A 15,666-nucleotide genomic window follows, 5' to 3' on the forward strand; every position below is an offset into this window, starting at 1 on the left:
TTAAAATACCACCGGACTGAGGCAGGATCGAACCTGCCAAGTTGGGTTCAGAAGGCCAGCGCCTCAACCGTGTGAGCCACTCAGCCCGGCATTTCAATATTAAAGAAAGAAGTCGCACACTTTCTCCTCAACAGTGATAAAGCTGCCGGCTATTCACAGACTAATAGATTACGTGTTACAGGTTATGGGCCTACCATTTCCCAGAGCAGGTCAAAAGGAAAATACACGAAGGCAACAAAGCAATGGCTGTTTCCGCCATTGTGCTTCCTCCCTGCGAATGTATAGGCCTATATGAAATAGAAATTATTAACTAGTTATTTTAATATCACATGGGCCAAAAATGCCTCATCCTTTTTCTTTCTTTCATAATACAATATAAGTTGCATATTCCTTAATGACAAGGAATCATGGGTGTCCAAGAGGTGGCCGGGGGGGGGGGGGGGAGGTGTTCACTTCTTGTAGGTCCGTAGGAGCAATACTGTTTTCTTAACAATAGAATGACCTAGCAGAGTCCTTAACCAGCTGAAAGGTGCTCATTGCAGCTCTCTCTCCATTCGCAGTCGAAAGATCCACTCCCAAGGGGAATGTCTCACCCTTCATGCCAAAATTCTGGCCTGAAACTCTGGTGATACGAGAGAAGGCCACATGTAGAAAAATAAGCTGCCTGTTTCCACCGCTATACTCTTCGGCAAGGCGCTACTGTTAAACACTCAGGAACAACGTGTTCATTATAAACTGGAGCTTGACGATCTACAGCAGTTGTTTGCGGGCGTCCAACACACACACATTGATTAAACACGTACAACTCTTTAAGTGCGCAAACTTGTGTGACCTTTAACACGGTCACACAGCACACGAAATTGTATAATAAACTGATTAACGTCCGCTACTGGCAGAGCTTTAAGAATCGTGGGATGACTGGTATGTACTGCTCACCTCCATTGGGGGATGTGCCTGAAAAGAGCTACAATACCTTGAGGAACACGAGGTCAAGAGTTTACTTTTTTTAATTAACTGTAATAATAGCTTAATAATGGACGCATGCTGGTGTAGTGGCTTTGTTGCTAACTTCCTATTCGCATTTCGAATACCTTTGACACGGGGTTGGGATTTTCAGGTGAAAAATCGCAGGGCACTGGCCCTTAAATTCGCGGTCAAATCCAAACAGCTATTCTGACATCAGAAATACCTGTGAACAACGGTTGAAAATTTCTTTATAATAATAATAATAATAATAATAATAATAATAATAATAATAATAATAATAATAATAATAATAATAATAATAATAATAATAATAATAATAATAATAATAATAATAATTTAGGCAATGTATATTCATGCGTAAGGGGCTGCCTAGCCGAGGCGGTAAAGGCGTGATTAATTCACCCAGAAGGGCGTGGGTTCGATTCCCCGTCAGGAAGTCAAAATTTTTAAGAAACGCAAATTCCACTTCTCAAGTGGCACATTGGCCGGAGGTTCACACAGCCTACACATAAAATGAGTACCAGGTTAATTCCTGGCGGCAAAGGCGGTCGGGCATTGAGCTAACAACTCTATTTTATTTAGTACTGAGGTTACGGATAGTGGAAGCCACTCCTCCAAGTGCATTCGTGGGCTGTACGGTGATGGCTTTGCTTTGCTTATATTTATGCTTGATCCTAAAACAAAATGATGCACTCTGTAAAAAAATAGGAAATGCATAACATTTACTTAGGCCTACATAAAAACTGAATAATACACTGAAAACTGATCATATTTCAACTCTCGATTATAGTTGAGCCCCCCCCCCCCCATTGCATTACTCTTTACCCCCCTCCCCCCGAGAGGGCGCTTACCACTTTACGGAACACTGTTATAGAAAATCACTTAGTCTACGTGGGGTTTTCCAGCTAAGACAAATTAGGTTATAGTCATGTAACAACGAAATTCTTTAGTACGCCATCACGCGAGCAGTATGGCGACGTATGGGGACGAGTGTCCTCATGCCAACTCTTATAAAGCTGTAAGGGACACCAGACCAAAACCAAACCCGATGCTGCTACAGTCTTAAACGACTGATTCTCAGCCCGAAGACCTGCAGATTACGAAACGGACACGGCCCCCTCCTAAATCTTCTTCAACCCAAGCCACGCTCCAAATACAGTTCCATGAACTCAGAAGAGAGGTGTTTACATATTCCACTAATATTCAATCGTTATTTCCAACACTAGCAGGCTATTGACAAAAGGGAATACCTTTATTCAACACTTCCTGTCCTTGTCCTTCGCAACACTCCACAGTACTGAACATCACTATCAAGAAATACATAAAATGCTGTACATACATACATACAGCCCTACTCCTTGGCTGAATGGTCAGCGTTAGGCCTTCGATTCAGAGGGTCCGGGGTTAGATTCCCGGCTGGGTCGGGAATTTTAATAGCATCTGTGTGTTTGTGTTTGTTCCAAAACTCTCCTCTTCATCTACACACAACGCACCACACTACCAATAACGACAGAAACACGCAATAGTGATTACTCTGATTACATCCCTCCATATAGGGTGGGCGTCAGGAAGTGAATCCGACCGTAAAACAGGGCCAAATACGCATGGTGGCCACTGTCACACCCGCAAACCCACAGGTGGGAAACGCGGTAGAAGAAGATGCATAGTTACACACTGTACATACATACATACATACATACATACATACATACATACATACATACATACATACATACATACACACATACATACATACATACATACATACATACACCTTCATAGCAGACTGCCACGCTTTTCAGCGTTCAGTCTGCAAACTACTGAGAAATAAGTAAATGCCTCCATAATCCTCGATTTGCAACTAGCTGTGTAGCCTCGTTCATTTCCACTCCTCTTACCATTAAATTGTTCGGCTCCTTGGCTGAATGGTCAGCGCGGTGTTCTTCGGTTCAGAGCGCCCCGGGTTCGATTCCCGACCGGGTCAGATATTTTAACCTTGGCTCGGGGACTGGGTGTTTGTACTGTCCCCGACATCCTGCAACTCATACACCACACACAACACTATCCTCCACCACAATAACACACAGTTACCTACTCATGGCAGAAGCCGCCCACCCTCCTCGGAGGGTCTGCCTTACAAGGGTGTCACGCGGCTACAAATAGCCGCACGAAATTAATTAAACCATTAAATTATTAAAAACCGAGCATAACCATCGTCGTCTAGGCCTCCCTCTACTTCTCTCTGCTTCATCTCACATGATCTCACGTCAGCTTCATCAGTCCAGTTTATTTCTAAGTTTGCCGTTATGTCTTTATTGCGAGTGCCCTTCTGCCATTGAGCTTACCTCTTCGTATTCTTACCGAGCTCGATAGCTGCAGTCGCTTAATTGCGGCCAGTATCCAGTAATCGGGAGATCGTGGGTTCGAGCCCCACTGTCGGCAGCCCTGAAGGTGGTTTTCCGTGGTTTCCCATTTTCACACCAGGCAAATGCTGGGGCTGTACCTTAATTAAGGCCACGGCCGCTTCCTTCCACTTCCTAGGCCTTTCCCATCCCATCGTCGCCATAAGACATATCTGTGTCGGTGTGACGTAAAGCAAATAGCAAAAAAAAAATATATATATATATATCTTCGTATTCTTATTCTTAATCTGTTTACCCTCCAGGGTTGGTTTATTCCTCGGACTCAGCGAGGGATCCCACCTCCACCACTTAACGGCAGTGTCCTAGAGCTTCAGACTCTGGGTCGGGGGATACAACTGGGGAGGATGACCAGAACCTCGCCCAGGCGGCCTCACCTGCTATGCTGTACAGGGGCCTTGCGGGGGGATGGGAAGATTGGAAGGGATAGACAAGGAAGAGGGAAGGAGGCGGCCGTGGCCTTAAATTAGGTACCATCCCGGCATTTGCCTGGAGGATAAGTGGGAAACCACGGAAAACCACTTCCAGGACGGCTGAGTTGAGAATCGAACCCACCTCTACTCAGTTGACCTTTCGAGGCTGAGTGGACTCCGTTCCAGCCCACGTACCACTTTTCAAATTTCGTCGCAGAGCCGGGAATCGAACCCGGGCCCCTGGGGGTGGCAGCTAATCATACTAACCACTATACCACACAGGCGGACTTAGGTCTTCGTATCAGCAACAATTCTCGCCACTTTCATGCCTGTTACTTCCAGCTTATAAGATATCCTGAGTCCACCCAACTGCCACTTTCGTATAGCGAAGTCGATGGGAAAACAAATCGGTGTAAAAGTAGTTTCATCCGAGAGCTATCACTGCAATATATTCGATATAATAGCCCGCCTGGTGGCCATGGTCGTTAACGCGTTGAAGTCTATATGGTCTGACATCATGGTTGGTTTGAGTCCCGTTGATCGAAAAATATTTTACCCTCAGATATTGGCCGGCAGATTAGGAGAGGTGATGGTATACAACTTCTAATCACTAGATTGCGCGTCAAAAGCCTGGATTAAATTCCAAACCTCTCCGCAGTGCTCATATGGAGTGAAGGCTGTTGATGGTGATTCGACTGGGGTAAGCTACGTGCCGACACCGGGTTTCATCCTAGCCCTCTCTCATTATTATCATCACTGAGCAAGTGGCCGCACGGTTTGGGACACATAGCTGTGAGCTTGCATCCACGAGATAGTGGGTTCGAACCCCACTGTCGGCAGTCCTGAAGATGGTTTTCCATTTTCACTTTACCTTACCTAAGGCTATGGCCATTTCCTTCACACTCCTAGCCCTTGCCTATCCTATCGTCGCCATAAGACCAATCTCTGTCGCTGACACGTAAAGAAACTTGTAAAAAAATGTATGTATCATCCCCATTCCAAATCCAGGCGTGCAGGTCACCAACGGTTGTCATATAGAAATACCTGCACCAGGAGAGCAGAACATGTCCTTGGACACTCCCGGCATTAAAAGCATTAGGCCTATGATAAATACGTAAATAAATTCAGTATAATATTAAAATGCATAAGTGTTATATATAAATTATACCTGTGTCCGACTCGTTGATTGAATGGTCAGCGTACTGGCCTTCGGTTCAGAGGGTCCCGGTTCGATTCCCGGCCGGGTCGGGGATTTTAACGTTCATTGGTTAATTGCAATGGCCCGGGGGCTGGGTGTTTGTGCTGTTCCCAACATCCCTGCAACTCACACACCACACATAACACTATCCTCCACCACAATAACACGCAGTTACCTACACATGGCAGATGCCGCCCACCCTCATTGGAGGGTCTGCCTTACAAGGGCTATAAATAGCCACACGAAATTATTATTATTATTAGGCCTATTATTATTATTATTATTATTATTATTATTATTATTATTATTATTATTATTATTATTATTATTATACCTGTTAATTATGAATATGAATGAAAATTTAGACATTGTATGATGCATGTTAATGGCAGGTTGCGAATTGGGGATGAAGGATTCGTTTAGTTTTGCTAATGTAAACCTACAGAACTGACAAGCAAACATTCTTATGGGAGCAGATAAACAAATTTCAATTATTATTATTTCATTGAATCTTGAATGTAAAACGGATTCAAGGAATTAAGTGACGAGAGCAAGACTTTTCTAATAATAAGAAGAAGTAATCGAAGTTCGTATGTGCCGGCCCCGTGGTTCAGGGGTAGCGTGCCTGCTTCTTACCCGGAGGCCCCGGGTTCGATTCCCGGCCAGGTCAGGGATTTTTACCTGGACCTGAGGGCTGGTTCGAGGTCCACTCAGCCTACGTGATTAGAATTGAGGAGCTATCTGACGGTGAGATAGCGGCCCCGGTCTAGAAAGCCAAGAATAACGGCCGAGAGGATTCGTCGTGCTGATCACACGACACCTCGTAATCTGCAGGCCTTCGGGCTGAGCAGCGGTCGCTTGGTAGGCCAAGGGCTGTAGTGCCATGGGGGGGGGGGGCGGAGTTCGTATGTGAATTCATGTTTCGTTGTGTTCATAAGACATCTCCAACTGCGATACGTCATGGACACTGCATTAGTACCAAAGTGTATGTAAAGCCTAACACCGTCCACATTATTTTAATAACTGCGGCCTTTTCACATTTAATATCATGACAATAGTCTTGGTTTCCTGTTGCTAATTCAGCTAACATTCATGCTGAAATCACGGCGAGAATAACTGTTGGTATGCCAGTGATTGTAGTTGCAATTATATTACGTTGTATCAAAACTCACGTTTCATGTATTTGTGCATACAGAAAATACTGTATATCGATCCAGAGGTTGAAGCTCACATGTTATCTTTATCGTCAGTTTGTCAGGGTCATGTTGTGGTTCTTGACATTTTCTGTGTCGTTGTGAACACCATAGGAATATAACAGTAAGAGGATTCGAGCACGTGAATATAGAAGAAATCGTCGCTGCCGGGGCAAAATATGAAATATGAAAATGTGAAATATTTTAGCTTAGAACTTTGGCCGGTAAGGTTCTGTCATCTAAGGTGCAATATTGTGTGAATGTGGTTAAGGCATTCTCGCTCTTCATAATGTATGTGCTGCGGGTCAGTATATCTCCAAAAATATTATCACATAGGAGGTTTTGTCCCGGCAACGACGAAATGCTTCCTTAAAATAAAAGAGGTGTACGTTACGTCTACATTACAGGGCTGGTTAATAATTAGATTATTACAGTGGAACATCGATATCTCGAATCACCTCGGGAGCTACATTTTATTTCGAGTTATCAAAATTTCCAAATTTGAGCATGTATAGCGCATCATGTGTAACTACGGCCTGATACTGAATAGAGTATTTATAACAGTATTTAAACATATAAAAACAAACTATTTTACGGCATCACTTTAATTACACTGACTGACAGAGCAAATGCAACACCAAGGAAGAGTGGTTCGAAAGGGATGAAAGTTGGGGAAAAAAACAGAGTCGGCACGGAAGAATAATTGATGTTTATTTCAAACCGATATGCAGGTTACACAATGCGCACGGCATCGACTCAGTAGGATGTAGGACCACCGCGAGCGGCGATGCACGCAGAAACACGTCGAGGTACAGAGTCAATAAGAGTGCGGATGGTGTCCTGAGGGATGGTTCTCCATTCTCTGTCAACCATTTGCCACAGTTGGTCGTCCGTACGAGGCTGGGGCAGAGTTTGCAAACGGCGTCCAATGAGATCCCACACGTGTTCGATTGGTGAGAGATCCGGAGAGTACGCTGGCCACGGAAGCATCTGTACACCTCGTAGAGCCTGTTGGGAGATGCGAACAGTGTGTGGGCGGGCATTATCCTGCTGAAACAGAGCATTGGGCAGCCCCTGAAGGTACGGGAGTGCCACCGGCCGCAGCACATGCTGCACGTAGCGGTGGGCATTTAACGTGCCTTGAATACGCACTAGAGGTGACGTGGAATCATACGCAATAGCGCCCCAAACCATGATGCCGCGTTGTCTAGCGGTAGGGCGCTCCACAGTTACTGGCGGATTTGACCTTTCTCCACGCCGACGCCACACTCGTCTGCGGTGACTATCACTGACAGAACAGAAGCGTGACTCATCGGAGAACACGACGTTCCGCCATTCCCTCATCCAAGTCGCTCTAGCCCGGCACCATGCCAGGCGTGCACGTCTATGCTGTGGAGTCAATGGTAGTCTTCTGAGCGGACGCCGGGAGTGCAGGCCTCCTTCAACCAATCGACGGGAAATTGTACTGGTCGATATTGGAACAGCCAGGGTGTCTTGCACATGCTGAAGAATGGCGGTTGACGTGGCGTGCGGGGCTGCCACCGCTTGGCGGTGGATGCGCCGATCCTCGCGTGCTGACGTCTCTCGGGCTGCACCGTGGACACATCCCTATGGGTATCGGCTGCGATTTGACGAAGCGACCAACCTGCCCTTCTCAGCCCGATCACCATACCCCTCTTAAAGTCGTCTGTCTGCTGGAAATGCCTCCGTTGACGGCGGCCTGGCATTCTTAGCTATACACGTGTCCTGTGGCACACGACAACACGTTCTACAATGACTGTCGGCTGAGAAATCACGGTACGAAGTGGGCCATTCGCCAACGCCGTGTCCCATTTATCGTTCGCTACGTGCGCAGCACAGCGGCGCATTTCACATCATGAGCATACCTCAGTGACGTCAGTCTACCCTGCAATTGGCATAAAGTTCTGACCACTCGTTCTTGGTGTTGCATTTGCTCTGTCAGTCAGTGTATATCTTTTATTATAGTAACTTTTTAGATGACAGAATACAGTACATACAGTAGTGAAACAAGAAACATACCTGCGTTAACACCTTGGGATAAAATGCGTTAGTCTCTTCTGTTTGTTACTGTTAACCTTCCCTCCCTTTACGTCGAAACTTCTCGTCAGTATCACGCAACGGAAATTCGTAAATGGAGCTTGTCATCCGCAACTTCGGCAGGTGCTTTCTTACGTGCCCGATAATTCACATCCGAGAAACAACAAGGCTTAGCCAATTTTTCGATCACCAGAACTTTTACTTTTTTGGTTCCCGTCACATTAGCTCCCAGCATCACACTTTCTTTGCTTGTTAACTGTTCCTCACAAACCAGAAATGCCGTATTGCACAGTTAATGTACAAAATTCGATTTATAGATAATGTTTTGCTTCAAGGGAGGAAATGATTACTTCGAGAAATCGAGAAATTTGTGTAACCGAATTTCGAATAATAGAGAAATACGTACACATGACGAATATTACAGACGGCCGGGAAATTTAAGTTACTTCGAGATACTGAAAATTCGAGTAATGGCGGTTCGAGATATCGAGGCTCGACTGTGTGTGCAATGACTGTAGGGATGCTGTTGGATTTAACTGATATAATTTTCAAACATTGTGAGTTTTACGTGAAATGTAATATGAATGTGTAAACATCATTGCTAAGAAAAAATGCACTGTAAAATAATATAACGGTGATTAAATGGCGTGGTTTTGTGATTGTAATATGTTGCATTAATAGTAGCATAAAAGTGATGAGAATAAAGTAATTTTAAATGAACAGAATGGGTGTGCGAGCCCCATCCCGTGCACTCTCGTAACATGTTGTGATCCGTTCACTGGCGGGTTAAATGCGCCGTTATGATCAAGTAGGAGCGACATGCCGTCTATTTTCGGCTCTCTTCACTCCCCCGCTCGAGACGTGTGACGAGCCATAGAGTTCAGCCCGCCATAAAATTCCAAGCAGCGCTTCGACCCGCCACTGTGACCGCCTTGCAAGCTGCTCTGTGCGGTGCGGCCTTGGATCAGCAGACTGCAACAAGTAGCCTCTCTGCGCTCAGAACAGATCACTAATACGCCAAGGTTTGAGTCACTGCTGTCCTCATGACGGGAATTAAGAGGTACTCTGTCCGGCTCCACGGCTAAGTAGTTAGCGTACTGGCCTTTGGTGACAGGGGTCCTGCGTTCAATTCCCGGCAGGTCGGAAATTTTAACCATAATTGGTTAATTTCGCTGGCACGGGGGCTGGGTGTATGTGTCGTCTTCATCATCATTCCATCCTCATCACGATGCGCAGGTCGCCTAGGGGAATCAAATCAAAAGACCTGCACCTGGCGAGCCGAACATGTCCTCGGACACTCCCGGCACTAAAAGCCATACGCCATTCCATTCAGAGGTACTATATTTTCTCCGATTATTATTATTATTATTATTATTATTATTATTATTATTATTATTATTATTTCTTCGTTGTGCCCATTCAAAGAGCGCGTTTGAACTTGTTCGTTGGCCTAATGGTTTTCGCCTTCTAATCCTCCCAAAATCTCTTCGTGAATACACTGTGTTGTGTTTTGCGTTCTGTGGACCACTTCCTACCAGTTTTATTTGTTTTGTTTTTTAAATTAGGTTTCTCCACGAATTTGTGCTTGTGCTACAGGCTCCGTGATATTTCTTTCTTGGAAGTCGGCCGTAGTTTCTTCTAGCCAGTTTATTTTGACCTTCTTTGAGTTGATGTAAATAATCTTTGGTGAGTCGGTCGCTGTTCATTCTATATAGATATGACCATAGAATTTCAGGCGTCTCTTGCGTACGGCATCAGTGAACCTGACAGTTAATGAGGAGAGGTTCGCTATTCTCCTCTAAACCCACATTCGATTTTCTCTCGTGGAACAGTAAATTTTCCGGAGAATTTTCCTTTCTTGCTTTTCAGTTCCTATATTTTTAGAGTGACCTCCAAGGGATATGCTTTCTGAGGCATATAAATTTTCCTGAAAAGCAGCTGTCTTGAAATGTCGTAATTTTGCATTACGCGATATGACTCTCTTGTAACTCCACGTTAATCTGTACATTATTATTATTATTATATCGCTTTTTCTCACACGTGTGGGATCGCGGATGACAACTGTGTCGCACATGTGACACTGTCTTCTTTCCTCTGTCCAGCCCCTATTCATTTTTAGTTGGTCATCGAAGCCTCTGAAGATGTCGATCACTGATCTGTACTTTGTTCGTTTTATGTCTTCCCGATTTAATCCATACTGCTCAAGATCCTTTCTTACCTCCCCGAATCATTTGTCGAAAACTTTAGGTCTACTGTCAAGTGTTTTAAAAATCTGTGTTGTCAGCCTCTTTTCGTCCATTCTAAACGATGTCCATAACATTTGAGTCTTCTTTCCTTCATTGACTCAATCAGTCTTTCTTGGGATATTTCTCTCCTTCCTCGTAAACTATACTGGCCATCCACGATTTTTGGACTCATTATCTTGCGGAGGATCTTTTGGCTTCTCTTTGGCCCGACATTTCTGTCAGACACCCTGTTTTGATTACTGTATTGTAGTGTGTCGCACATGTGACGCCAACTCCGTGGATGGATGTAATCACTATTGCTTGTTTCTGTGGTGGTTGATTGTGTGGTGTGTTGTCTGAATATGTTGAGACAAACACATACAGCCAATTATTATTATTATTACTATTATTATTATTATTATTATTATTATTATTATTATTATTATTATTATTATTACCAGTCCACAGCATTCGTGGTCACTTCCTGTAAGTCTGTCAGAACGTCATCTAATGCATGAAATGGGGAGGTTTGGTTCTCCATGATGTACATCACATCGTCTGCTCTCTGCTCCAGAATCACTCGCGGCACTCAATCGCCGATTATTATTCAATTTCCATGCCCTGTTCTGTGATACATTATTCGTGAGTATTTGGAAAGCCCTGCGCAGCGCGATGGCGGAACAGACAAATTCCAAGTAGCCAATAATCTAGAAGCCTGCAGTACATTCTCCGAAGCAATGCAAAGCCGGCTGACAGAAATGTATTTCTAGGAAGTAGGAGCGAACATCCGGCCTGGCGTGCAACCTTCTCGTTTGGGAAATGGTCGCTGTTGTGTGGAAGGGACGGTAGCTTATGAGAAGACCTCGGATTTATGGGTGTTAAATTTTTTTAGGTGCCTAAAATAGGCTTTCAGGTATGAAAAATAGTTCCTAAAAGTATTTTTGGCAGCTTCAGTATTACGTACTTTAATAAACATTTATCAGTTCTGATTTTAGGTGCCTAAAATAGGCTGTAAAAATAAAAAAAGCCCTAAAACTACACATTATGCAGCTTCAATTTTACGTATTTTAATAAGTATTGAAAGAAAAGTCTGGCTCTGTGGTGTAGTGGTTAGTGTGATTAGCTGCCTCCCCCGGGGGCCCGGGTTCGATTCCCGGCTCTGCCACGAAATTTGAAAATTGGTACGAGGGCTGAAACGGGGTCCACTCAGCCTCGGGAAGTCAACTGAGTAGAGGTGGGTTCGATTCCCACCTCAGCCATTCTGGAAGTGGTTTTCCGTGGTTTCCCACTTCTCCACGCAAATTCCAGGATGGTACCTAACTTAAGGCCACGGAAGCTTCCTTCCCACGTCCTTGTCTGTCCCTTCCAACATCCCCATCCCCTCACAAGGCCCCTGTTCAGCATAGCAGGTGAGGCCGCCTGGGCGAGGTACTGGTCCTCCTTCCCAGTTTTATTCCCCAACCCAATGTCTCACGCTCCAGGACACTGCACTTGAGGCGGTAGAGGTGGGATCCCTCGCCGAGGGAGGGTAAACAGATTAAGAAAGAAAGAAAGAAAGAAAGAATAATAATAAAATAATTTTTATTATTTTACATCCCATTAACTCCAATTTTATGGTTTTCGGAAACGCTGAAGTGCCGGAAGATTATCCCGCATGAGTTCTTTTTCGTGTTAGTAAATCTATGTACACGAGGCTGACATATTTGAGTCACCGGACTGAGCCAGAATCGGACCTGCCATGTTGGGCTAAGATCGTCTGAGCTACTCAACTTGACGTTATTATTATTATTATTATTATTATTATTATTATTATTATTATTATTATTATTATTATTATTATTATTATCTTATTTCTAGATTGCTGAATCCTTTTTCGCACTACTTGGTGCTCTCTTGCTTATGATTGGAAATATTCAAAATATATTTTGTATATCAGAATTTGACCGCCTCTGTGGTGTAGTGGTTAGCGTGATTAGCTCCCACCCCCGGAGGTCCGGGTTCGATTCCAGGCTCTGCTACGAAATTTGAAAAGTGGAACGAGGGCTGGAACGGGGTCCACTCAGCCTCGGGAGGTCAACTCAGCCATACTGGAAGTGGTTTTCCGTGGTTTCCCACTTCTTCTCCAGGCAAATGCCGGGATGGTACCTAACTTAAGGCCACGGCCGCTTTCTTCCCTCTTCCTTGCCTGTCCCATCCAATCTTCCCATCCCTCCACAAGGCCCCTGTTCAGCATAGCAGGTGAGGCCGCCTGGGCGAGGTACTGGTCATTCTCCCCAGTTGTATCCCCCGACCCAAAGTCTGAAGCTCCAGGACGCTGCCCTTGAGGCGGTAGAGGTAGGATCCCACGCTGAGTCCGTGAGAAAAACCGACCCTGGAGGGTAAACAGATTAAGAAGAAGAAGCAGATATCAGAATTTTCGGACTCGCACATTTTTCAACATAATCTTGATACTTTTCTCTCGCTACAAATTTTTGTATAAATAACGTAATTAATAGTAATTGCATCGAACACAACAACCTACTCAAAGTAAGTCCAAAGCAACCAATTTTTTATTAGAAACCTCTGACCAAAAAAATTTTTTTTTTTGTGCTGAAATAACTATTATAGATAGTTGCACAAAAATGCCATTTATTTTATGTCGAAGTTGTGGACAAGTTATACAGAATTAATCATAAGAATCTGGATTTTTTTTCCCTAATGTCGATCGCCGTTTTGCCTCACAGCCTCTTGCAAACGAACCCTTACTTTCGTCAACGCTCTTCGACACAAGTCTTCAGATAGCGTGCGGCACAACTCCACTACATGGACCCTAAGATAACTCTTTTAATAAGAGCTGAAGCTTCCACGGTGTCTAGAAAAATTTAGTTTTTTTTTTTTTTTTCGGGATGAACCGTGTTGTTGTTTTCTGTACATTACGCACAGTTTGCCGACGTTTCCAGTACACTGCAGTATTCTTTGTCAAGGCGACTGAAATACCCCTACTCGATCAGAGGTAACCAGTCTCCCAGGATGTATTCAAAACGTCGGCAAACTGTACGTAATGTACAGAAAACAACAGCACGGTTCAACCCGGAAAACAAACTAAATAATTCTTTTAACAAATTTCACTCACCTCTTTGTTACAAAAGTCACAGAATATAATTTTGCCATCCGATGTGAAGTGGGGAAACTCCTTTAACCTTTTAATTAAAGAGGACTTGGAAGCTGACACTTTCTAGTTTCCAGCGGGTCAATGGACACCGAGAACTGCGAGAAGTCCCTAAGGACTTCCGGGATTGTGGTTCCCGATTTTAAGATTTTGTTTGAAAGATATTTCTCAACAATATACTGTTCAAGATACTTAAAACGAATCCGAAAATATTTAACATTAGTTTCTTTCCTTTATCTGTCTTTCTTTGTTAATCCATTTACGTTCCAGAGTTGGTTTTTCCCTCAGACTCAGCGAGGAATCGCACCTCTACCGCCTGAAGGGCAGTGTCGTGAAGCGTCAGACTTTGGGTCGGGGAAATACAACCGGGGTTAGGGACCACTATATCGTCCTTACCTTACCTTATATGCTGGACAGGGGCCTTGGGGAGATGGGAAGATCGGAAGGGGTAGACAAGGAAGAGGGAAAGAAGTGGCCGTAAGTTAGGTACCATCCTGACATTTGCCTGTAGGAGAAGTGGGAAACCACGGGAAACCACTTTGAGGATAGCTGAGGTGGGAATCGAACCTCCCTATACACACTTGACCTCCAGAGACTGAGTAGACCCCTTTCCAGCCCTTGTACTGCTTTTCAAACTTCGTGGCAGTGCCGGGAATCGAACCCAGACTTCCGGGGCTGGCAGGTAATCATACTAACCACTACACCACAGAGGAGGACTTTTAGTTGTTCGGAATAAATTAAAAGCATGTTTGATCGATTTAGGGATTAAACAATGAGAATTATGTGTATGTTGGCAAATACAGGTTCTGACTTCAATGTAGACATTTTAGGCACTATGGGACCACTGTCTTTAACCTTTTAAATACATGGAACGTGTAAATACAACTTCATTTTAAGCTATCTCTAGAACAAAATAGGGTTTTGCCTAAAATCCGAGGTCTAGTCATTTTTTTCTCCATTGCATTAGGACGTTGCTCAGTAGTAAAGAAATTCATTCTGCGATATAACAAACGAAAACAACACGTTTTTATTTTGCAGTCTTTTGTATTTTTTGCCAGTTTGGAATGATCAGTCATTATTTCAACTCTCAAGAAGGTTTTAGGTCAGTATGTAGCACTTTAAAATTTTAAAATCTTTTATTTATTTGTTATATTTATGCACGCATTCTTTATTGTCAAAAGTTAAAAGTCCAGAAATAACAACATAAGGGTATTATGAAAACATTAAAAAAATGTCTTTTAATGCCGGGAGTGTCCGAGGACATGTTCGGCTCGCCAGGTGCAGGTCTTTTGATTTGACGGCCGTAGGCGATCTGCGCGTCGTGATGAAGATGAAATTATGATGAAGACGACACATACACCAACCCTCGTGCCAGTGAAATTAACCAATGATGGTTAAAATTCGCGACTCTGCCGGGAATCGAACCTGGGACTCCTGTGACCAAAGGCCAACACGCTAACCATTTAGCCATGGAGCCGGCCTACAATGGGTTAAATTAGCTGAACATCTTTCATGACCAAAAAACTGACCAGCAGTCTTGTATTTACAAAATACTCTCCGTCTTACGAATAAAAAGTCCTTATAGCCTACAGTTGTTTAACTCTTGTTTAGTTATACAGTGAATAAACCCTGTATAAGCGTTTTTCATTTTTTTTACTAATAAACGAGGTATACGCATTGTATTACTATACAGCACGTATACACTCGTTCCAAGGCGTAGGAATCTCTTCCTGCAGTTCGCTGACGTATTTCGCACGTTCATCGCCTTTATGATCGCTTCTGCTGGTTATCTACGAGCAAAACTTTCCGGAAAGTCGCACAGTAGCTCGGCATATCGAAAATGCAGTGGCAACACTGAGTGACACAGCTGGAAATTGGCTTATACTGATATCAACTTTCCTTCAGCTTGCTTGTGTAATGAACGCAAAAAAAAAAATAAAAAAAAAATAAAAAAATAAAAATGGAAAAGCTTAAGAAAAGATCAATAGCTCCTAACTGGGGTAGTACGGAAAACGTAAGCAATT

The sequence above is a fragment of the Anabrus simplex genome, chromosome 3, assembly GCF_040414725.1.
Source record: "Anabrus simplex isolate iqAnaSimp1 chromosome 3, ASM4041472v1, whole genome shotgun sequence".
Lineage (NCBI taxonomy): Eukaryota > Metazoa > Arthropoda > Insecta > Orthoptera > Tettigoniidae > Anabrus > Anabrus simplex.